The following is a 26,797-nucleotide window of genomic DNA, read 5'->3' as shown; positions in this document are numbered from 1 at the left end:
AAATCGATCATTTTTTAACTTTTCAAATACCTTTTATAAAATAAATAATGCTTTAAATAAAAAAAAATGTTCAGTAGAGAAATATGCAATGATGGTAAAATCAAAGTGATGCTTTTAAATTTTAAATTAAAACTACCAGTAGGTGGCGACAAGTCACGGTCTTTATGAGTGAGTCATCGAGTCATTCATTCATTCATTCATTCATTCATTCATTCATTCATTCATTCAGTAACGAAGCAAGTGGTGTTGTGGCAAATTCAAAGTTCTTTTTGGTTCAGGTCTCAAAGAAGTTATTAAGTTATAGCAAATTTGAAGTCCTTGGTTCAGGTCTCAAAGAAGTTTCTCAGAGTCGAGGTTCCAGGTCAGAAGAATTAACTTTGACAAGCAACAAAGTGAGAAGCCAGCTGGTCATCTGAGGTTACAATGGCCAGTGTTCATGTCTTATACTTTTTCTATATCTATCTCTTCTTCTTTGTCACTCCTTGTGGCCTTGCCACCATTAAAAACATCTCTCCCTAGACTTCTTCTATTGGTGGAACATCTCAAAAACCATGTTTTTCTGCCAGCGCATCCCAGCACCTGCATTTACAGACTTTTTGGGTACTTTTCCATTCTCTTATCCTTGTAACTGGGTACTTTTCCATTCTCTTATCCTTGTGACCCATTTTGTGCTTGGTATTACAGTATTTAGACTTTCACATGAGACAGGGAAATTCTTCAACAGTGGCTGTAATTATGAATGAATAATTGAATCATTGACTCTCGTGATTTTGCAGATTCGTTCACCAACAGTGCTGTGTGCTGCAGTTCTGCTGCGGCTTTTGTTGGAGCTATTATTTTATAGCAAAAAATACTGACAATACTGTTTAAAATAAACATATTAATATCATGATCATCATATTAACATATTAATACCTTTCGTTTGTTGAACTGTTGTATACAATCATTGTCACATTTGCAATTGTGTGGATATTCATATAATGTGATCAACATTAAACACAGGAACTCACACAGGGTATATTTTTGTATCGAAGAGAGTTTGAATCTTAAAGGGCACCTATTATGCAAAATTCACTTTTACATGGTGTTTGAACATAAATGTGTGTTGGCAGTGTGTGAGCAAAACCACCCTAGAATGATAAAAATCCACCCAGTGGTTTTTTACAATCTCAATAAATCATAAGCACTGTCTCAGAATGAGCTGTTCTCAGATTCGGCGCAATGTGACGTAGAATTGAGCAGGCCCCTCCCACGACTGTTGAGTGACACTTCAGTTTGAGCCTAGACCCGCCCTGAGTGAGCTGGACACCGAGTCCGCCATAGTTCGACGCTTGAGCAGCTGTAGACAAGAATATCTCCTAAGCGATTGAGGTGTGTTGTTGATGGATGTAAGAATGAACATAGCAGTCTTCATTTACTCCCGTTGTTACTCAAGGATGGATCTGTACTGTTTGTGATCAAGCTTACACTCTCCGGAGCAACAGGCCTAACGTGACTCGACCCAGAAGAAATGAAAGTGCGAGCGCGCTCTTTATGACAGCTCTTCGAGTCATTTTACGGATATAAGGTTTACCAGTTTATTTAGCACCCACTGAAAAGGTGTGTATATTTGTTTACTGTTAGTTGTAACGAGTGTTTTGTGTACTTCGCTGTGTATGTTGTTGATAATGAAAGGGAGAGAGAGAGAGTTTATGGATAAGACTTTAATGCGCACTTCTTATACTATGTTTATTCAGCTCTTATAGAGATTCTCTGGAGTAAAACTAACGCTCATCTTTTGTGTGATGTACAATAAACTTCACTGAAGTCTTCAGTATATTTTGGTCATCATTCGGACGGGTTTTGCTACAGCAGGCTTGTATTAGTGGATAAAAGCAGATGACAAATAAGTTATAACCATAATTAAACTAAACTATACCTGTTCTATGTCCATACATCATATATTCTCTGGCTCTGTGGGCATTATTGTCCGACTCCGAGTCGAAATGAACACCGCAACTGAGAGTTTCTGTTGAGATTGTCCTGAGCGCGAGCTCGTGAGGCTCCGCCCCCTGTGCCGCGCAGCAGCAATTAATTTGCATTTAAAGGGCACACACTAAAACAGCGCGTTTATCTGAGCCCCAAAAAATTACAATTTAAACATGCTGTAAAAAATGATCTGTTGGATATTTTGAGCTAAAACTTCACATACATACTCTGGGGACATCAGAGACTTATTTTACATCTTGTGAAAAGAGTCATAATAGGTGCCCTTTAAATTGATCTCTATGCACAGCCTGTGTCTATAGCCTATTTGTTCTTCATGCTAGTAAGTGCTAAATACCCACTTTTACAAAGGTACATGCCATGGTCTATATTATTTAGCAGTCGCCAGTATACGCCAGTACGATTTGCCAAGGCAGCATAATCTGCACACAACCTATCATATAGGTCTACACGCTGGTTGTGTGAATGCAGAAAGTTTTGACCACAAAAGATGAGGTAATTTGATCGGATGTCATGTATTTATGGCATTTTACCTGTTAGAAATACAAGCTCAGTTTGAATGTTATTTTAAGGTGGGGTAGAATTAAATGAACTAAAACTCAGCATTTTGTTCGCGTACCCCCTTCTGTCACCTTGAGAACCACTGAAATAGATGACTCAGAATTCCATTTTACGGTTTTACACATAGACTTAAAAATACTGCGTTTTGAAACTTATACTGACACAACAAATCCCCACTGAAGAGAAAAGGACTGAAATTTCACTACATCTTTTTATGAGTAACAATTAATCTTTGTTTGGCATTTATTTTTCATGGACTCTCAGGATTCATTAAAATAAAAATAAGAGCCTAACTTTCCTGAATTAGATCCTGAATGAAACAACCGTTCAGTCGACGATGCGCACATCTCTCTCTCTCTCTCTCTCTCTCTCTCTCTCTCTCTCTCTCTGTGTGCATGCGCGAGCGTTTGTTGTGAGAGCGAGTGAGACGCGTGGTGAGTGTGTGGACTTTCTTTGAGGCCGCTGTGCCTATAAGAAGTTTTCTATTCTTTCTCTCTTTGACTTTTTTTTTTACTTGTGGTATACTGGTTTAAAAGTATTAAGATAGTGGTTTGTTGTCTCTCTGCCAGTTCTTTATAACTGGCAGGATGACTTCGGCCGTGAGGACGTTAGATTTCCTCACACGGCGTCACGCTGTGAAAATTAGTCTGAATGCTACTGTGGAAGAGTGCAGTTTAGCTGTTGGGGAGGTGGTTGGCTGTGAAAACATTCTGTCGGCATCAAGGATAAACAACGCGGTTGTTGTGTTTTTGAAAACCGTTGAGTTAGCGAACATGTTGGTTGAAAGTGGAGTTGTTATTGACAATGTTTTTGTTCCAGTGTTACCGTTGTCTACACCGTCCAAAAAGGTGACTCTATCAAACGTGCCGCCGTTCATTAAAAATGATGTGCTGGTTAAGTTGTTGGAGAGACACGGCAGACTGGTTTCTCCAATTAAGGTGATGCAAATTGGTTGTAAATCGACGTTACTGAAGCACGTAGTATTTTTTAGACGTTTTGTGTACATCATATGGTTTTAAAGGACAATAGAGAAGAGTTGGATTTGTCTTTTAACTTCAGTCATGACGATTTCAACTATGTAGTTTATGCCACGACTAACCGCATAAAGTGCCTTAGTTGTGGGGAAGTAGGACATCTTGTGAGGTTTTGCCCAAAAAAGGACGCTAAATCAAATAGTGAAATTCCATCGGTTTTGGTTGAAAAAGTTGGTGAAGTTGAGGGTGTACCGTTAGCGCAGAATGTTAGCAGTGAAGTGCCGACAACAGCGGATGTAACATTAGCTGAAGTAAACAATGTACAGCCTTCTGTTGTATATGCAGGGTTAGTGGGTTCATCAGGTGATGCTGCAGTTTTGGAGCAAAAGGGGATTGAGTCAGTGGCAGTTGTAGAAGGAGCTTCTGTCTCTGATGAAAGGTGTCAGTTAACTGGTGGTTTAGTTATGCGGAGTTCAGGAAGTAGTCAAGTTATGGAGCTGGATGGGAGTCAGGTTTCTGGGGGAGAGGATGAATGTGTTTTTAAAGCACCACAAAAGAGGAGAATGATACAGAGCCACTCTAGTAAATCTAGAAAGCCAGGGAATAGTCAAACTGATACCGAAAGTGCCACAGACATTTCAGAATGTAGTGTTACTTTTGATCACACAAATGATGAGCCTTCAGAGCAGTCTTACAGTGTAGATGACGTGAAGCTCTTTTTGAGAGTAACAAAGAATGCAAGAAATGTGCGCATTACTGAGTACTTTCCTGATTTGGAGCAATTTGTAGAGAAAGCAAAGTCTTTTAAGAGTGAGGGTCTTTTTTCTGATCAAGAGGTATACAGACTGAGGAAAATTCTCACAAAAGTAAATTTTCAATTAGGAATTAATGCTGAGAAGTTTTAAAATTATATTTATGAGATGGATTTTTTTTCTCTTTTATGAAAGATTTTCATTTTGCTTCCCTGAATTTAAATGGGGCACGAGAAGGGAAGAAAAGGTTTGAATTGTATGAGTTAATGCGAATAAAGAAAATAGACATTTTGTTTGCACAAGAAACTCATAGTGATATTACCAATGAGGATGATTGGGCAAGGGAATTTGATGGGTTAAGCATTTTGAGTCATAATTCATCTTTAAGTGGTGGTGTTGCTATCTTATTCTCTAAAAACTCCATTCCAATTTCTTATGAAGTAGAAGTTGTTGTAAAAGGCAGATTTTTAAAAGTAAGGGCTCAATTTGACAATGTTTTTTATTGTTTTGGTTGTGTTTATGCTCCCACCAATGCAGTTGAAAGAATGGTTTTTCTAATTACATTATGTAAAGCAGTAAGCGATTGGAATGCTGAAGATTTGTTCTTAATTGGAGGAGATTTTAATTGCTCAGAAGTTGCCTCAGATAGAAATCATGTTGAGTCTCATATGGCTTCTCGAAAAAGGTTGATTCAATTTCTAGAAACACATGATCTTGTAGATATTTGGCGGAATTTTCACAAGACACAGAGACAATATACATGGGTTCATTCTTATAATAATAGGTTGTCTTTCGCAAGATTGGACAGATTTTATGGTTTAAGTCATCAACTCAATCTTTTTAGAGATTGTTCTATCATTCCAGTTAGCTTTTCGGATCATAGTTTAGTACAGTGTTTTTTAACTTTAGGTTCCATAAAACCAAAGAGTGCAATGTGGCATTTTAATAACAGCCTCTTAGCGGATATGGAATTTAGGGATATTTTTACGTTTTTTTGGAGTGATTTTAGAACCACTAAATCTGATTTCCAATCTTTGCAGCAGTGGTGGGATTTTGGAAAGACGCAAATTAAACAATTGAGTCAACAGTATGCTTACAACATCACTAAAGAAACAAATCTTTCAATGACAATTTTAGAAGATGACATAAAGAAACTACAAGAATCTATTGGAACCGAACAGAATCAGGAGCAGATATCCGTAAGAGAGCGGTAGAATTTTATAAAGAACTGTATAGCAGTGAACTTATACACAGGCCAGACACTAATGTGTTTATTGAGGACCTTCCTCAGGTGACTGAAGAGGCAAATGCCGATCTCTGTAGAGAGATTACACTGGAAGAGTTGAGGAAAGCTCTTCAAGGCATGGAATGTGGCAGAGCACCGGGAGTAGATGGCCTATCTGTAGACTTCTATAAGTCGTTTTGGCCTGAGATTGGTGCTGATCTGCATGCAGTCATCAAAGAAAGTCTAAGCAGTGGAAGGTTACCACTGAGCTGCCGTAGAGCAGTGCTGACTTTACTGCCTAAAAAGGGAGACCTGAGTGAAATAAAAAACTGGAGGCCTGTGTCATTGTTGTGCAGCAATTATAAAATTCTTTCCAAAGCATTAGCAAATCGATTGAGTGTGGTCTTAGAGGAAGTCATTCACACTGATCAGACCTATTGTGTGCCAGGAAGGCAAATTTTTGATAACATTTCTCTTGTTAGAGATATGTTTGACATCAGTAAGCTCTTTGATGTGGATTTTGGTTTGGTTTCATTAGACCAAGAGAAAGCGTTCGACAGGATCGAACATAGTTTTTTATGGGAGGTTTTAGAAGCTTTTGGTTTTAGTACAAATTTTATTGATAAGTTGAAAGTTTTATATTGTGATGTTGAAAGTCTGTTGAAGGTAAATGGTGACTTATGTGCCCCCTTTAATGTTTTTAGAGGTATCAGGCAAGGTTGTGCTCTTTCTGGTATGCTATATAGCTTAACAATTGAACCCTTGTTACGGAAATTTAGAGCAGATTTAAAGGGTGTAATTATTCCAAACTGTGAGAAAGTTGTTAAATTATCAGCTTATGCTGATGACATTGTTATTTTTATCAAAGAACAAAGTGATGTGTCAAAGTCAACAGAGATTTTGAATGATTTTGTGGTTGTTTCCTCTGCCAAGGTAAATTGGCACAAAAGTGAGGCTATCTTAGTTGGAAAGTGGCCGCATGGACAGCCCATTCTCCCTCGGGGGTTAAAATGGAGCAGAGATGGGTTTAAATATCTAGGTGTTTATTTGGGAGATGATATAACTGTAAGGAAGAATTTTGAGGGGGTAGAAGAAAAAATTGTGAGGTGTTTGAATAAGTGGAAGTTCTTACTTTCTAATATATCTTATAGAGGATGTGTTTTAATTATTAATAATTTAGCAGCCTCTACTCTTTGGCATTGGCTAGTATGTATTGACCCCCCGGCACTTCTTTTGAAAAAAATCCAATCTATATTAGTCAATTTTTTTGGGGACAATTTACATTGGGTGCCACAAAGTGTCTTATATCTGTCAAAGAATGAAGGGGGACAAGGCTTGGTTCATCTACAGAGTCGAGTGGCAGCGTTTCGGCTTAAGTATGTACAAAGGTTTCTTGAGAGTTCTCTAAATGAGAATTGGAACTTGGTCGCTTCCATTATTTTGAGGAATTTTGAAGGTTTGGGTTTAGACAAGTCTTTGTTCTGGATGAACCTTAAGAAGTTCTCTGTGTTTAAGTTACCGATTTTTTTTTTATTGTAATTTATTCAAAGTATGGACACTTTTTTAAGTTTTGAGAAGTGAAAAAACAGACTCTTTGTACTGGACTCTTCAAGAACCGTTGATTGGTGGATCACAGTTGGATGTGTCCAATGAAGGAGGTTTTCCTGCTTTGACGGACTTACTTATTAAATCTCGTATCATTACACTCGGAAGTCTAATTCGTAGAACTGGACATGATCTATCTGACTCCAAAGCGATGGAAGAAAGGTTGAAGATGAGGTCGACACGGGTGGTAACTCGGCTATTGTCTAATGCTGGGTACACACCAAAAGATAATCGGGCTGATTTTGGGCCGATTTCCCCCCTTCCGACAATCCTAGCTATGTCCCGATTATCTTGATGGTTTAACAGATTATCTTATCAGATTTTCCCTTGGTGTGAGGTGTGTTAAGTGTGTCCGATCCTGCTCGGAAGAACGTCGGAGCCGCTCCGATTGCGAATCGTAAATATTAAACATGTTTAATATTTACGATCAGAAATCCTGATGTGTGGGGGGAACCCCGAGGACAAACGCGCGCACGCTCAGGAGATTATCACGTGAAACAAAACAATATCCAATCAGAAAGCGAGATGATGGAAGACACGGTCATTCACACACACACACACACACACACACACACACACACACACACACACACACACACACACTTGCAGGAAGCTTAATGTTAAGATTTAGGATTCATAAGTATAAATTTCGAGGAAACAAGCCTTTGTTTTTCATTTTAAGTGCAGAAATTTTACACAATATTGGGTTTGAAAAATAAGAAGGCTGCAAAGTGCGTTTCAATCTGTAAACATTTTCAAATTTTTGTTTAACTTTTAAGTTTGTCACTGTTTATGTATATGTCTTTTTATGTTTGTTTATCGGCTTTACTCTTTGTACCCCCCTGACTGTAATTGTAATTCTTAAAATCAATAAAAAAAGAAAAAAAAAGAAGCTGAGTGTTAAGGGATCAGTGAGGTTCTATAGAGGGATTAAATAACTTTTTCTAAAGAGACAATAAATCCAATAAAGAATAAATAAAGACAATAAAGAATGAATATATTTCTGTATAAAAGGTTATATATAATGGTAGGTAGCCTACAATGGTTTTTTCACGTGAATTTTCTGTGAAAATCATTCCAAACACTATCGCAATTTCTTCCTGCATGTTGTCCGTCATGCTTATTCTGAAGTCTCACGATATTTTGCGAGATTCCCTGTGTTCATAGTTGAGACTCTGGTTAAAAATCTGTTTGTGTGTGGTGTGCTCTCTTTGTCACATCATGGCACACCACACACTATAGGAGCAAAACGCTTAAATCTAGGATTTTTTGTCCTCATGTTTGTGGTCTGTCACATTTTGAAAATCTTATAAGATGTAAAAAATCTTTTGGTGTGTACCCAGCATAAGTGGAAAGGAGTCATCACCAAAGAAGAGTTAATAACGATAAAGGACTTCGAAGAAGGGTGGATTCAGCCAAAGGATGACGATCCTTTTCCGAATTTGTCTTTAGCTCCTGATTTTGAAATGTGTGATGGTTTTTTAATAAAGTCTAATAATTTAAGTTTGTTGGGGAAAGAGAAAGCATCTAGCAAAGTTATGTACGAGTGTTGTGTTAAAGCGTTTAACAGGAAGAGTCTTGATGGCATAATAGATACACCATGGCGCAATGTTTTACATTTAAGCGAGAGTACAAGACCTAATTGGGGGGCACTTTATAAGTCACCATTGCCTAAGAAAACGGGGGATTTGCAATGGAGAGTTTTGCATGGGGCTATAGCCGTTAATGCGTTTGTTTCAGTGATAAATCATGAGGTTACTCAGGAATGTCCTTTCTGTTCACAATGGGAAACTGTGTTTCATACCTTTATGCATTGTATAAGATTAGAGCCCTTGTTTACTTTTTTACAAGATCTATTTAAACTGTTTGATGAAGTATTCTCTTTGGAGATTTTTATCTGTGGTTTTAAGTATTCAAGAAAACGCTCTTATGAATGCCAGCAAGCAAAAATGGCAATTTATGTAAGCAGAAGAAGCAAAATTGAAACAGATTCTGATGCAGCTGTAGCCTAGTATTGCTCTTGTCAAAGTTGTAGAAATCAAGAATCCAAATAGATTTTTGCTATTACAATGCAACAAAGAATCTAATGTTGTTTGAGCAAAGATGGTGTATAAAAGGTGTTCTTTGTAGTATAATCAATAATATTTTGACTTTTACCAGTATATTGTGAGTTTTTTTTTAAGCTCAGCTGTATGTATCCTCTTGTGTGAATGAAAAACGGAATTGAAATAAAACGGATTTTAAAAATCAAATCAAAATATCTCTCTCTCTCTCTCTCTCTCTCTCTCTCTCTCTCTCTCTCTCTCTCTCTCTCTCTCTCTCTCTCTCACTCGCACTCTCTCTCTCTCTCTCACTCGCACTCTCTCTCTCTCTCAAAAAAAAATTTACGCAATTACAAAAATTCGTATTTTAATATCTCATAATTATGACCGCCGCTTATTAAAGTAGTTTAACCGCCCAAACCCAAAAAATTCAGTTTTTCCTAAATAACTACCTGAACCGTGGCACCGAGGATGAAGAAATTTTTATGGTATGTTGGTCTTAAGGGCCCACATCAACCTAGCCCATAATCACTCATTAGTGATTTGCGCCCCTTCCCATAAAAAATGAAAATGCAATATTATTCTGCTTTAATCGCCCCTATCTTCAGTTGAGATGTTCAGAACTGCACCATATTTCATGTGTATGATTAACTTGACATCCTCTGGGGGTATGCTAAGTTTCGTAGAATTTCATCCATGGGGGGGTATAAAATAAATTCATTTATGTGCACATTTAGTGACTGTACACTCATCGGCCTGTAGATGGTGCTGTTGAGCGAAGGGTTGCTGGTTTAGGATGATACTGTCACACACACACATGCAGGAATACAAACAAACGCAAGCATGCACACACACTGACATCCACACGCACAGACACACACACACAAACACACACACACGCGCACACACATGTACGCACGCATACATACACGCACAGACACACACACACAGACACACACATACACAAACACACACACATACACACACACACAGACAGACATGCACATACTACTACTTTTTTTAGGTATCAGCCATATACCCGATTTACCAATACCCAATGTGTTATGCTTGGGCAGTATACTAATGAGTTGGGTGGGACATGTTTCATGCCATGTTAGATCACATCCTGAGAGTCTACGCTTTCAGAAAATATATAGTTTATATTATTATTTATTTGTTCTTCCCTTTTATTATACAACAGTTTCAACATTATGCATGTGACAGTTAGACTTATATTGGTAGATTCAATGCCTTAAACATAGATAAAATTAGTATCAGTGAATTAATTTACATAACTTTTAATGTAACCTCTGTCCTCTGATTCTTGCAAAATCCTCACATTTCATATAATATTTTACACTGTTATGAATGTGACATTTTCACATTACGGATGTTAAGTGTCTAAACTTATGACTTTTGATATAAAACTTAAATAGTAATAGCAAATAATTACAAAACTCTAAATTATCCATGATCCACAGGAATACTCCAGACATTCTTTTAAAATATACAACTTATATACATAAACACGCAATACAGCCAAATTGCTCCACGTCATTTATTTTTGTGGAAAGCCAGTGCTGGCCTGAGCGGCGGTCATATTTTGTACCGCCATGCGGTACATCTAGTTTGGCAGCAGGTTTATTATGCTGCTGTCACTTTAAACCTTGACGCATGGATATATTTTACTGTTACACATGCGTTTTTTTTCTTAACTGTTTGCATTCACTTAAAGGAGTAGTTCACTTTAAAATGAAAATTACCCCATGATTTACTCACCCTCAAGCCATCCTAGGTATATATCCCTTTCTTCTTTCAGACAAATTCAATCTGAGTTATATTAATACACCCTGATGTTTCCGAGCTTTATAATGGCAGTGCATTACCACCACCAGTTTGAATCTCAAAAAAGTGCATCCATCCATCATAAAAGAACTCCACACTGCTCCTGGGGATTAATAGAGGCCTTCTGAAACAAAGCGATGAGTGTGTGTAAGAAATATATTCATATTTAACACATTACAAAGTAAAATTCTAGTTTCTGGCTATATGCAGTCTATTTGCGTCTAAAGCGCAACTTACACAACTTACACAAGTTGTGGCGTAGCGTAAATATCAGTAGTACGCTGCATTACTCGCATAAGTTGCGCTTTAGACTTAAAGGGTTAGTTCACCCAAAAATGAAAATTATGTCATTAATGACTCACCCTCATGTCGTTCCAAGCCCGTAAGACCTCCGTTCATCTTCGGAACACAGTTTAAGATATTTTAGATTTAGTCCGAGAGCTTTCGGTCCCTTCATTTAAAATGTATGTACGGTATACTTCCCATGTCCAGAAAGGTAATAAAGACATCATCAAAGTAGTCCATGTGACATCAGTGGGTTAGTTAGAATTTTTTGAAGCATCAAAAATACATTTTGGTCCAAAAATAACAAAAACTATGACTTTATTCAGCATTGTATTCTCTTCCGGGTCTGTTGTCAGTTCGCGTTCACGACTCCGCAGTGACGCTGCTGACGTAAGACGCTGAATATTTTTCATATTTATATGAATATTTATATGATTACTCACCCTCAAGTCATTCCTAACCTGTATGACTTTATTTCTTCTTTGAGACACAAAAGATATTTTGAAAAATGTTGGCAACCAAACCATTTTGGTTACCCTTAACTTTTATTGTATGGCCAAAAAAATTGACACTATAATTTTCTAAAAGAAATAATTTTCTTTTATGTTCCACAGAAAGAAAGTCATCCAGGTTGGGAATTACATTAGGGTGAGTAAATGATGACATTTTGGGTTGAATTACCCCTTTTAAGGGGAGACACGGCAGGCAAAAAGGATTTTTTTTTTTTGTTTTGTTTTTTTCACTGGTCAAGTTTGAGATTTTGGGCTATTTGAATTCAATAACATGTCGTCTTTCAGACTTGTGGTGGAAAAAAAAAGTCCAAAATACACATTTAGGTCTTTATTTTACTACACTTTTTCTCTTTGCGTCTGTAGATTTTTCCTAAATTCAACAAAAGTTGGCGTTCTAAATCAACATGCTGCTCCGCGATCGCTGTCTGCACCGTCATCACATATACCGTCGGAAAGCTCTCACTCTCCTATACAATGTTGTCGGATCCAAATATGGTAATTTCCTTTTTTATCAGCAGCAACCAATCGTGAAAGTACAATGGGGCATTTAACTCTAAAAGCGAAATCTCATTGGCTGATGTCAATTTCTGACAACGTGAAACAATTTTTGTTGACTGGGGTTCTGTTCAGTTAAAGGCCATAAATGCTGTTATAAAGTTTTGATGTGTTTTAGGGGGTTTATATTGTTGTTGCTAATGATTTGATAAGATATTGTGTCTGTAAATAGTTGTTTCCACTAAAAAAGTATGAATTTTTACAATACAAATCTTTAAAGGCTGTTTTCTCAAAATGTGTGTTTTCTCATACTCTGAGCCAGAAATCTCCATTTCAGCAGCACTTACTTATGCCAAACTTTCCAGTTGTATTCCTGTCTATATTCTTAAGGTTTTTACAGAGGGGTTTGTTCATATATTATTCAGATTCTGATTTATACAAAATTTTAGACCTAAAAATGGGGTGAATTATTATTATTATTATTTTTTTTTTTTTTTATGGCTGTTGACAGTTTTTTCTGATTAATGGAGTGATAAAAAGAGATATCCAAAACAAATCCTCTCTGTAAAAACCTTTGACTCTAATATGTCAACAAAATGACACAAGAATTTTAAATCTGGCTTTATCCACTGGTCAGATTTCTCTTCTGGAAATATATGCAAATTAGCTAATACCTAATTTGCATATTTAAACACAAATATTCTAAAGACTTGTAATACAAAATATGTTTGTCTTAATGTCAGAAATCAACTGGGGAAGTTTCATGCTGATATTGTTTTTTTTTTTTTTCACCTGGGGTGTCTCCCCTTAAAACGATAACATTTTTAAAGAGTTAAAACTTAGTCAGGTCAAGTCAAGTCACCGTCATTTATATAGTGCTTTTAACAATATGGATTGTTTCTAAGCAGCTTTATAGTGATGATAGGAAATGACCATAACAGATTGTTTTGCCTTTACTAGGGCTGGGCGATATGGCCAAAAATTTAGGACAAATTGTACTATGTACTTTGTACTCACTGCAGGAGCTCACACGGCGTCCCCCACTATTTTTCAGATGTGCTCGTATCAAACTACTGTATCTATATAAACGGTATTGCCTCATTCCTTATCGTTTCAAAAAAATATGCACATCTCGTGTTCAGCCCAAAGGTATGTGCATTTGAATATATGTATGCAGGCGTGTAGTCCTTCTTTACAAATCAACCCTCAATAAACTACTTGTCTGGCCTTTAATTTATAAGACAGAAAACCGGAATTATCCCGACAACATTTTATCTGTACTGAGGTAAAGGGAAGGAAGGAGGCCTTCACAGGGGAGAGGGACTGGTTGACACTTCAGGACTGCGTTGTCATCGTGTCCAGGCGCAGGTCCTTCATCAGATTTGGATACAGCCTGGATCTGGCGCACTGATATTAGCGCATCCTTCTTATGATGTAACAAATACATCAGGATTTATGGGGAGTGTTCCCGGTTCCGGCTGACCTAATCTATGCATCCTAACATTGAATTATAGAAGTCTATAATGTGTTATGTGTATGCTAGGCCAAAGAGATGTGTTTTTAGTCTAGATTTGAACTGACAGTGTGTCTGCTTCCCTGACAATGTTAGGAAGACTGTTCCAAAGTTTTGGTGCTAAATAGGAAAATGATCTACCGCCAGCAGTCGATTTTGATATTCTAGGTATTATCAACTGGCCGGAATTTTGAGATCGCAATAGGCGTGAGGACTATAATGCATTAAGAGCTCGCTCAAGTACTGGGGAGCTAAACCATTTAGTGCTTTTTTTTTTGTGACTTATTTTTTTATTAACAATTATTTTTTGTGTACAACATTCCCAAGAACCGCCCAAGATAACAAATATACATATATTTTAAAAGATAAAGGTATGTTCATGTAAGAGAAAAAAAAAAAAAAAAAAAAAACACTCTGGAAAACAATAAATCAAAATCCTTAATATAGCTGTTTTAGTTGTCTGATAGATTAGCAATGAAGTCCATCCAAAACTGTATCGTTTTCCCAGGGGCACCAAGAATCCTTGCAGTAGTACATTCCAGACGAGTAATGTCCAACAGATAAGATCTCCATATGCACCTAACCGGTATGGATGGTTCCATCCATAACTTTAGGATTGCTTTTTTAGCCGCAGTAAGGGCAGCGGTCAAAATCCTCCTTTGACTGAGAGACAATGACAACCTCGAATCGTCCAGCAACAGGAAAAGCAATGGTTCCTTCTGAATCTCAGTGTTCATTAAGACCGACAGCTCTGTCTGCACCAGTGACCAAAACGATGTAACCCGAGGACAAAACCAAAACATATGTATATACGTGCCATGATTAGAACTCTCACATAGGTGGCAAAATGGATTTTGCCTTCTTTTCATTTTAAACAATAGGCATGGAGTCGTATATGCCTTATGAATGAGTTTGAAATGAATCATTTGGTGAGCTGGGTTTTTAGAGCAGGCAAAACAATTTTTCCAAACAGTGTCCCAATCAATTGTCATGTTGAGTTCCTTTTCCCAGAAGTTCTCAATCGGCATTTTTGAATATTGGTGTACCACAATCTGTTCAATAATCCTACTAACACTTCCTTTAGAGCCCATACTGGAGTCTATCCATTTTAACATAGGATGAGGAGTCAATTTAGCCGACCAAGGCACACCAAAGGTTTTCAATGCAGATCTTAAACCTAAGTATAATGAGAATGAGGATCTTGGAACAGAAAACTCATCTTGTAGGACCTGAAAGGACTTAAGCCCATCAGCATTGTATAAATCCTTAAGGGTGAATATGCCGGAATCCGTCCAGGGCTTAAAGATAAATGTCTTTTTTGCCATACAAAGATTAGTATTATGCCAAATAGGGGTGGATTTGCAATATTTAACTGAAGCTCCCATACTCTTTTCTGCTGCTTTCCAAATTTTGATAGATTGCCTAATAATTGGGCCAAATCGTGACATCATTGACCTAGATAATCCTGTAAAGGGTAAATCCTGTAGGCGCAGTGGATATATGATATTATTTTCTATTGCTCGCCAAGGTACATGTGATTCTGTATCCACCCATGTCCTAAGTGGTCTCATCTGATATGCTAAATAATAGGATTGAAAATCTGGTAAAGATAGTCCACCATGTGGTTTTAATCGGTGCATAAATTTCAGTCGAATTCTAGGACGTTTGTTATTCCATATAAATTTTGTCACTATCGAATTAAGTACTTTAAAATAGTCAGTAGGAGGCGCCAGAGGCAAGGTTGAAAATAAAAAGCCTAGTCTTGGGAGTATATTCATTTTAACTGTAGCAATACGGCCATGGACAGCCAAACAGAGAGGGGTCCAACATTGAAGATCCTTTTTTATGTTATCCAGAAGGGACTGATAATTCCATTTAGCAATGCGAGGTAACGATGGAAAGATTTTAATTCCAAGATATGTAAACTGGTCAGCAATTGGAATTAAGGTATCAAGAGTCTGAATCTCTAATTTAGCTGTTGTATTAAGGGGCATAAAGACAGACTTATTCCAATTAATTTTATAGCCGGATAATTTTCCAAAAGTATTGAATAGATGTAGGCATTCCTTGATTGACTCTTTAATATTTGACATAGTAAACTATCATCTGCATAAAGTGAAATTTTATGAGAGGTGTTCACACAGGTAATTGGAGATATTAAAGCACATTGTCTGATTGCTTGAGCCAGAGGCTCTAATGATAAATTAAAAAGCAGAGGTGATAATGGACAACCTTGTCGAGTACCTCTACCAAGATAAAACGGAGCGGAGATAAGAGAACCGGTGAGAATTTTAGCTGAACATTCCGAATAGATGGTTTTAACGGCTCGTTGAAAGAAAGGGCCAAAACCGAAATGCTCCAAAACTGACCATAAAAAATTCCACTCAATTCGATCGAAGGCTTTCTCTGCATCCAGAGAAAGGATTGCAGAGGAAGTCGGGTAATTGTCAGATTGTTCAATGACATGAAGCAGTCTACGTATGTTATCTGCTGCAAATCTCCCTATCATAAAACCGGTTTGATCACCCCCAATCAAATCTCCAACACACCTGTTTAATCTTAGAGCTAGTACTTTTGCCATCAATTTCGAGTCGGTGGATAGAAGACTAATTGGTCTATAACTGGAACATTCTAGTGGGTCCTTCTCCTTCTTCAGTATTAAAGTTATTAAAGCTGTGGTTTGGTCTCTGTGCAAAGCTCCCTTCTCTAAGGCAAAATTGAATGAGTCAAGAATTAAGGGTGCAACTAAATCCCAAATTGATTTAAATAATTCCGGGGGAATTCCATCTAGTCCCGGAGCCTTATTATTGTTTAAAGAATCTAGAGCGGATTTTAATTCCTCAATTGTCAGAGGACTGTCTAATATTTCCCGCTGAGTGTCATTTAGTTTGGGGAGAGTTATTGAATTAAGGAATGAGCTTATATGTATTGGTGTGGATCTGGATTCTGAAGTATATAGCTGTTTGTAGTATTGTTCAAATACACTGTTCACCTTTTCAGGTTGGGTGTATACCGAGCCTTCTTGTCTAATAGCTGATATGTTGGCCTTAGCTTCGTTCCCTTTCAACCTCCAGGCCAACAATTTTGACGAACGTTCTCCGTGGAAATAATAAGATTGTCTGGTACGGTGTATGATAAATTCGGCTCTGTGAGAATAAATAGATTGTAATTCCGTTTTGTAAGCTTTAAGTTCTTTAGCTCTAGACTCACAAAACCTTTCCTTTAATTCTTTCTCTATCAGATCAATTTGTTTTTCCAGTTCAGTTTTGCGATTCTCTCTACATTTTTTTATATAGGCAGAAAAGCTTATACATCTACCCCTTATAAAACATTTAGTGGTTTCCCACAGTATTTGAGGATTTGAGGCTGAATCTCTATTTATTTGTAGGAAATTCACCAGGGAGTTACGTAGATCAGTCACAAATGCATCATTTTGTAACAGAGAAGTGTTAAATCTCCATCGATTGTTTGTGGCTCTCAGTGAAATTGGGGTTAGTGATGTCACTAAAGGAGAATGATCTGATATGATAATAGGGAGAATATCAACTTTCGCTATATGAGGTGTAAGAGATGGAGATGTAAGGATATAATCGATTCTAGAATAACTTTTGTGACGTGCTGAGAAAAATGTATAATCCTTGGTGCCATCATTTTGTAGCCGCCAGACATCATTTAAATTAGCCTGAAGCAAAAAGTCCTTAAAGTATTGAGAGATCGGTGCATCGTATTTAGAAAAGTGGGATCTATCCAATTGAGTATCTAGCACAGTATTGAAGTCTCCTCCAATCACCAATTGACATTCTTCCAAACTCATTACCAAACTTAATAGTTCCTGAAAGAAAGAGGTATCCCATTCTGTAGGAGCGTATACAGACATAAAGGCATATTTAACATTGTTTAGGGTCCCAACTGCATAAGCAATTCGGCCTGCAGAGTCTCCTCCCGAGCTTAAAATTTTAAAAGTCGTATTGCGCCTGGAAACAATCAATACCCCTTTAGTTTTATTAGCAGCAGAAGAAGAGGAGATCAGTTTAAAATACTTATTTTGAAAGCGATGTACATCTACTGCTTTTAAATGAGATTCTTGTATCAAAGCGATGGTTATCTTTTTGCCTCTAAGATAGTCTAAACATTTAGTTCGTTTAATGGGGCTAGTTAATCCGTTAACATTCCAAGATATAATGTTTATAGCCATATATTTTTTAAAAGATAAATTCCAAATCTAAACTGAGAAGGGATGGGAAGACCATAATATAATCCCCCGGAAAAATTAAAGCAGAAGTTAAAGAAGTTAGCATACATACCTAACTTAAACGGGCATTCTTGGGTATAGAACATAGTAACAAAAACAAGAACATGAACAAAAGTAACATGGGCAGCAAGCAAAGAGTTAGAACACACTCTTCTATCTACCCTCAAGGTCTTTATACTGGGGTAGAGTTCTCAACGGGTCGGGTCGGCCCGACAAACCCGACGGGACCCGCGGGTTCGGGCCGGGTTCGGGTCGAAAATATAATCAAATGACTCGGGTCGGGTCGGACCTCGGGCTTAATCTTTTCCAGTCAGTGAAAAAAACAAAACATTTATTAATCATCGCTGCTGTTCACCGTAAAGAAAGTCTGGCTGCTGCGTGCAAGCGCATCACGGAGAGGGGCGGGGGCAGACCTGACGCCGCTGCGTGCACGCCTTTAGCCTGGAGAAGAAGATGGAGTTGGTGAAAAGTAAACTTGCCTCAGGTGAATTCACCATCGCTACTACAGCCTATTTATATATTTAAAGTTTATTGTTTCAGTTGTTTGTATTGTTAAAAGGCGTGAACATTAAAGGTTGATTTGAATTTCGGTCTGCTGGTCATGATAATACGTGTATGAGAAAAAAAAAAAATCCGACGCGGCGTCGGGCCGCGGGCCGGGTTCGGGCAGATAATTCATGTTGATGTGTCGGGTTACATCGGGTCCGGGCTTTAAAAGCCACGGGCCGGGTCGGGTCGGGTTGTTATTTTCAGGCCCGTTGAGAACTCTATACTGGGGTATATGACCACCATTGCAAGGACGGTTCGTTCCTCCATGCCCAACCCGAACTAGAAACGGATGTGAAAGAATCAAGTATTCCGGATAGGGATCTCCATGAGGTTTGCAGGGACATCCTCCTCAGACTCAGATTCTGGAAGTAAGATTGCTGTAGTTTTCAGAGAAACTCTTTCAGCGGAATACAGTTCAGTGATGAATTTCTCAATCTCCTCTGGCGTCTGGAAGAGGGATGACTTTCCTCCGTGATTAACTTTAACCGTCGCAGGCTAAAGCAGGAAGGATGATATCCCTTTTTGGGTCAGTTTCTTTCTCGCCGAGGTCATTTCTCTTCTTTAAGTCGCCGTGTGTGTACTGTAGTCCGGAAAAAAAAGCAGTGGTGTTCCTTGATGAAGAATTTGACCAACTCCCCGAGCTCCGTTAAGAATAGCATTTCGATCTTGATAACGAAGCATCTTGAAGATGATCGTGCGATGAGATGACTTTGTATGTGTTCCGTTGTAAATACGATGAGCTCTCTCAATCTCCAATTCCTTACCAGCAAGAGAAGGGATCCATTTTGGTAGATGGTTTTGAATGAATCTTACAGGGTCATCTCCTTCCATGCCTTCTTTTAGACCCACCAAGCGGATGTTTGACTGACGATTTTTGTCCTCCAGTTTAGCCAATTTCTCTTGTAAATCGCCGACTGCCATCTTAACCTCACTCATCTCTTTTTTCGCGTGACGGAGAGCGGTTTGCATGTGGTCAAATTGATTCCTTATTCGACGAACGTCCTCTTCCAAAGTGCCGAGTCTGTCGATAATAGGCGCGAGTTCTACCTTAAACAACTCTCTGATAAGTCCGAATTGTGTCTTCAATTCCTCGACAACAATGGCGCGGATATCTTCCCCCTGCTCGTCCCTGAGGTCCTTAATTCGCTTTTTCTCAGGAGAAAACTTCGTCATTTGACGTTTTGACATGTTGTATCACTTCAACGTTGATGATTCGGTTAAAATGCGATCAGATATGGAGAATATCTCTGAGAAATTGTTAAATAACGGATGTCGAGTCGGAGAGCAGACGAACTACACCGCCATTACCTTCAGTGGGTCACGTGCCTCCCATTTAGTGCTTTTTAAGTGATCAGCAATATTTTTTAATTTATACGATGTTTTAATAGGGAGCCAATGCAGTGTTGACAGAAGTGGGCTAATATGGTCATACTTCCATGCCAAGTGTTCTGACGACTATTGTGCTACCAACACTATATGTGCATTATTTTAATGGTAGGTTTTGGGTAGGGGTAGGTATGGATTTTAATAAAGCCTCAAACCACATGAATATGATGCTGTAGCAAAATCTGTGTGGGTTGCACAGATTGTCAGTACTCCGGACAGAGATTGAGACGGCACTGCTACATGTCATGCTGATAGCGATCAGTAGCCAATCAATTGGAGCACCCCTACTCCACTCTAAACTTGTGATCGATATGACGCCTCTTCATTTACTGCTAGAAATTGATACCAGTAAGATATATAGGATTTGAACAATGCAATTCCACTAATGCCAACGTAATTTTCAAGTCTATTCAAAAAAAATGTTGTGGTCAATAGTATCAAATGTAGCACTAAGATCCAGTAACATGTACTATGATATAGTTTAAATCCTGACTGGTATTCTCGCAGATACTATTTCTTTCTAAAAAAGGAACATAGTTGTGAGGATACTGCCTTTTCTATAATTTTTTTAGCAGAAAAGGGAGATTCGAGATCAGTCTGTAATTAACTTTTTTTTTTTTTTTTTTTTTTGTCTGGTTTCTACAACTTTCACTCAGGAGCCAAAATCTGCCTTTAAACTTGAAAGATTTTTTGATATTTATCTGTATTGACTAATATGAAAAATGTAATTGTGATAATTTTTTGGCCATATCACCCTGTCCGAATACAAACCATAAATTGTCTCAGCTGTGTGTTTTTCTTCATGTTTCACCAGTCAAAACATCTATGACACTGACTGCTTTTATTTAGATACACTAATAGCTGGATGTCTTTATAGGTCATCCAGGTGGGTGATGCGGTTTATATTTATTGAGGAAATGGAATAGAAGTTTTTGTTTGGAAGAGGGATACATGGACTGTCTAAAGTCACATTCTCTCTAAGTAGGTACTTCTTTTGAAATAGTAATTACTAGGGATGTCTTAAGCTGATATGCATGATGTAATATGCATGATGCAAGAGAACCAGTAATGTCTGTTCTAGCGCATCACACATGTTCGAGCTTCATGTTTAGCATATTTGATGCGCACTTTTGAAACAAATCACTCAAGTCATTTACTTTGTTTATTTTTTATCTTCTGTTAGACTGAGATGTCGTTGCCATAACGTATTGCCAGCGACGTACTGGGACTGAAATTCAGCCAGGGACTTTAACCCTCTGAGGTCGACAAACGCGCCGGCGCGTTTTGCTTGATTTTCTTCACATAGTAGTACAATAAACTTTAATTTCTCCGTCATTTATGGTGTAGTGGCAATTTTCATTAAACAATCATCAACTGCGTAAGAGACACTCTGAAATTCAAATGATCATTAAAAAAGTATTTTATTCTTGCAAGAAGGCCCAGTTGCCAAACAGAAGTCATTAGTACAGTCTGTGGAACAAGTGCGACGAAGGGAGGGAGGGCAGAGGAGCCTTTATAGTACCTTCAAGGTCTTCTGCTCACAGGCCCTTATCTAAACAAGGGAAGGTTTCTCTGCTAGTGACCTAATCCTGCTGAGTTTATACCTACAAACTCAGAAGTCCCAAATGGGACCACCTCTGATCCCAAGGGGTCAGAGGTTCCCTTTTCGGCTGTCTCCCCCTTTGTCTCACAGTGTTCACATTAATCATTATATTGAAAAATCAGGAGCACACCTAGAGTGTGAAAATTAAAATTCCCATTACAATCCCCCCTTTTTATCATTCATTGATAACTGATCAATCAAAACACATCATACTAATACTACAACTCTGATCACTCTTCTTAAACTTGCAGGAACAGAAAAAGATTAAAATGAAATAAGCTTAGGCTGTTTTGTAAGGATAGGCCCTTAATTTTATAGCAAGCAAGAAAAGGTTTATATAAGGCCGGGCTAGGTGGATAAGCACTGTTATCGCACCCCCAACACAAGGTCGGACCCTCAGTCACCTCAATATAAACAAGAAATAGAATAGATTATATTTAGAAAGAAAAACATCATTAGGAAAAGATAAAAGTAAGATAAAAGTCCCTCATTGCAAACTCTGTCCTTGTACGCCACCTCGTGACACGGATGGCTACTGTTTTTAACCCTCTTTACATATCATCATCAAATGAAAATAAGACAATAAGGAAATAGGAAAAAATAAGAAAATAAAGAAAAACACTCCCATCTACCACATGTTACTGTATCTTCTGTTACTTGTATCATCTGCCTAATTTTGTTCATCCTTGGGATAGGCTGTCATTTTCGCCAATTGAACAGACATTCCTGCACTCGTATTCACCCATGAATAACAAAATGATCAGAATAACATATACAATCATAACTCCTGTACATTCAGCCTTTTCCATTAATCCACGCCCATCCACATATTTCCTAACCGTATTTTGTTAACTTTAATTCAATCGGGCAATGGTTTTACTTAGTAAGCTCTATTTAATACCCTATTTAATCAAATCTAACCAGAATAGTTTTATGATTTTATCCATTCTATCCAATTTGGTTGTTAAAAATTAACTCTTACTTTTCCATTACAGACCGACTGTCTTTTTTGCTTATGACCGTACTTCACTTCATTGAATAGATTTTCTACTTTTCCTGAAAACATTTGCACCAATCAAATCATTAGATCTATATCAATACTAAGCCCTAGTTTGATTCAATCAAATAAAATCATCAAAACCCCGTCACAAAACAAATTATTCTGCTAAACTTAAACCATTAGTTGGTCCACATCCTCCTCCAGGTGTGTTGATCATCTCGTTCGCCCCATGGACATTCCGTCTTCACCAGGGTGACTCTTTGCGAACCGTTCTTGATCCCTCACTGCCCTCCAAGTCGGCGCAAGGGGTTGCTGAGGTTGGTTGGTGTAGTCTAAGGTGAGAGGCGTGGACCCAGGTGTCACCCTCTCCGAACATTTTTCCGATCCTTACGGGATTTTCCCTCAGATCCCGACTGCACCTCCACTGGAATCAACCATTTGCTGTCTGCTGTCACCTGTGAATGCAGACCCTAGCTATTTTGTTAGTGACCGCTTGTCTAGCCGGTCGTCCCTTTTGGTGTGACCTGTGGAATCAACTTTGCTCATGTCAACAAAACAATATTTATACATTTGGAACAGAATCAGTTCTGTTTGACACAATCCATCGTGACATTCTGCAAAGGGAAAATTTTAAGTTATGCGCTGTGCAAGGTGTGGCACTGATTTTCTGCCACACTAATAACCCAGGCCAGAATAGTTAGCCAAATTCATCCATAGCAATTATTTTACTTGGCACAGTCTGCCCTGTATCAAAAGTCTGCATGCTCTGTAAAGAAAAACAAATGTCGAGGTTATTGTCAGATAGTAAAGTACGTAGTTTCTCTTGTCTGCTGTGCTGCCGCGGCCTTCGCTGCCGCATCTGCCCTGGCGTTTCCTGTTGAAACGGTCCTTGTTTTTAGCACACTTACAGACAGCAATTTTGTTAGGGAGAAGAATGACTTCTTGCAGGGCTTTTACCCAGTTAAACCCAGTGTCCTCCCAACATTTATCATCCAACCTGTTCGATTGCATTCAGCAAATTTGAACCCCTTGGTATGGCAATTGTTACCATCCCCCTTTTGATGCATGATGCACAACTCGTGCATCAATTTAACATAATGGTGTTTGGGTAAACAAAGTTTTCAACTAACCCAAATGTTGTCCTTCAACCAAATTTCCCCCCAGACATCTTTCTCTGCCTCTGAAACAAAACATTATGTAAGCCACAATCTCATCTTCTTATCTAATAATTTGCAGGGCACTGGCCCTGAGCCTCACTGCTTTTCAGGCCTGTTATATGGTCTCTTAAGTCAGTCATCTACAAACATTTTCCAATGTCAAAGTCATCAATTGTTTCTATCAGGTCAGGTCGTGGTGTACAGACTTGGTCAGTATCAGTCAAACAACATTCTCCTCCCTTTGTTCACCAAATTTCTTTCAAATTTGTCATTTGCCTTAACCCATCTGTAATGATAAAACTCTCGTTCCAGAGGTTAATGACACATGCATAGACACTATTCAGACAGAATAGCTCCCATAACCTAACACTTACCAAGACCTAGTCCATTCACCCTCAAACACATACACACATACCTGACTATAAATCACTCATATTTTCATATTCACATCTTTTTCTAAAAAGATTAACGTTTATAATAAGATTTTAAACTTCTCATTTTCCTGTAGCTTTTATCTAATTTTACATGGTCTCTTAACCAGTTTCAAAGCACGTCTGTTCATTATTCATTTTCTCTTAGAAAAGTCAGCTGGGTTGTTTTGGTTCATTATCATTATTTTGCTTCAGCTTGCTTTAGCAGGCCGATAACAGAAAGACAGACAGAGTACCCTTCCTCCACGTTCAGTCTCTCTCACTATACACAAATAATCTTTTCAACAGCCTCCTAAAGGCCCTTACACACCGGGACGAATATCGGCGCGCGTTATTCGCCAGCGTTTTTCAACGCGTTTTTTGTGTTCACACCCAAGCGATTTTCGCTGACGATGAGCCGAGTGAACATGCAAATTCATTCCCTGACATTAGATGGCGCGATTGTCAAACGTTCGTGGGAAAAAGTTACAAGCCTATGTACATGAAAGACAATTAAGTAAAATGAAACTCACCATCAAGGCCCATTTGCTCTGCAATACCACTCCATAACAGTTCTCTTTTATCAAGATTTTTGTAGTCGCGTTTGTCATATAGTTCTTTATGTTCAGACACCAACGAGGCCAGCAGCTCTACATTCATCTTGCCTTGCATCTTCCTCGTCTTATTTCTTCCCAGCAGTGTAGACGCTATCTTCTTCGCCTGTATGTGTGCTCGGCAAGACCGTTTTGTGTTTGAGCGCCCCCAAGTTGTGTTTTACTGTAACTTCAGAAGCTCCAGACACGTGAGCAAAAGCGCCAATCTCATTGGTCGGATAGTTTTTGACGCGGCGCGTCAAACCAAAAAAACGAACCCGAGGCGTTTTTTTAAAAATGACGCTTTTACGCGTGGCGTTTTTCGCGTCGGTGTGCACACTCACATTGGCGCCCTTTGTTTAGTCATGAGGCGTTAAACGTCGGCGAATATCGCGCGCGAAATTCGTCCCGGTGTGAACAGGCCTTAAGACTGTAATTTAGACAAAACATAATAATAAATTCATTACAATAACCTTTGACCATTATGCTATATCCAGACTTTTCTTGAATCTACAAAAGCTGTCTTCATCTTTAGCCACCAACATGTCTAACGACCTTCAGGAGTTAAAACTTTCTTTTTGACATATTATTTCAATATCAACACTTCCATAATTTTTTTCCCCTTGCCCATAAGGCAACCAGCATCATGTTCCTGATATAAATTAAGTTTTGTTACTGTCTCCACAACAAATAATGACAATCACCTCATGGTCTCAACTGGCTCTTGAAAGCCCATTCCCGTTAGCTCTTTATCTTTAATCTCCATCAGGGTGTGTCCCCTGGCATCGTTGCAGTGATGGAAACGCGGTTTTCTGGTGAGTGGTATAGAGGAACTCACATTTTGCGGGTCAGACTGCCATGACTCGTCGGCACAGCATCTCCCCTCTCAGTGACCTGCTGATGCTGGTGGCTAGTGCAGTCTTTCAGCGTTCAACTCTCATACCTTTCTCACATATAAAAACACCTGCCTTCTCTATTTGGCAAAGCGCCCAGCAGCGATGCAATCCTGCTTTGGGCGTCCATCCTTTTAAAGCCTTTGGAGAATCTTACCCGTCATCGGATATACACCTCATGCATACTGGTCATCGCGGTTATTTTCATTTTCTTTTTTTCATCATCACGCAATCAGTTTTCTTCAACAGAACTCAGCTGTTTTCTGGAGCTCAGGAAAGTCACATTCAAGAGTCACCTCACCCGGACTTGCCTAATAAGTGTTAAGGGAGACAGGTTAATAGCAACACGATTTAATCACTTAAATCTGTTAGACCTGTCCGAATCAGCAAAATCTCAGTGAACTTTAATCACATCCGTCTATTCAGTGTACTGTTACATCTGTAGCCGGAGCCATCGGCCCTGTATCATGGTGGAAGCTAAGATCAGACAAAGAAGTTACTGGGCCTAAAATAAACTAGTCAAAAACGTCACTTCGATTGTTTAAGACTTCTTAAAAGTCATTCAGTTTTACTTTTAAAACATATTCCCTCTAAATATAAAATCCTGTAACATTATTTCTTTTAACATCTCCATGTCTATGATTTTTCAACTGAAACACTGTGCCTTACTATATTATGACGCAGGCTCAGATAACAGCCTTTAGCTGACATTGAATGAGAGAGACTCTGAGGCATTCAGGACTGGTACAGTGCACTCTCATAAACTTCTGAAATCAAACTTCTACAATCTTTTAACTCTACTCCAGCGTAAGGCATCTTTGCCAGAAATTACATGCGTTTTCAAATAAACATAATTTTTATATTTGTCTTTTGCCCACATCAGGGAATTTAGACATTACAAATTTCCTCTCAGATCGTGTCTCTGTCGCACTGGACGTCTCAGCCACAGCACACACCAGATTCCGATAAGCAAACTGTTTCAGCCAATCACAAGCTTATCTTTTGAAAGCAAAACATCAGCTCTTAGTTCTTTCATGGTCAACTATTCCTCCACGTTCAAAACATTAACAAACTGTTTGTTTAATCAGATGCATTTCTACATATTTTACATTTATCCTGTATTCATCAATTCACTAGCTCTTTCCTTCAAAAGGATTCC

At 38.4% G+C, this 26,797-nt stretch overlaps 1 protein-coding gene across 1 annotated transcript in view; it reads left to right on the top strand.

Moving 5' to 3' along the window:
• Positions 1-26,797, top strand: part of med1 (mediator complex subunit 1) — a 245,170-nt gene that overhangs the window by 60,578 nt on the left and 157,795 nt on the right. The window lies entirely within an intron of this gene.

This window comes from Rutilus rutilus, assembly GCF_951802725.1.
Source record: "Rutilus rutilus genome assembly, chromosome: 16".
In the NCBI taxonomy this organism is placed as follows: Eukaryota; Metazoa; Chordata; class Actinopteri; order Cypriniformes; family Leuciscidae; genus Rutilus; species Rutilus rutilus.
The sequence above is the reverse complement of the archived record's forward strand: the minus strand, read 5'-3'. Positions and strand labels throughout refer to the sequence as shown.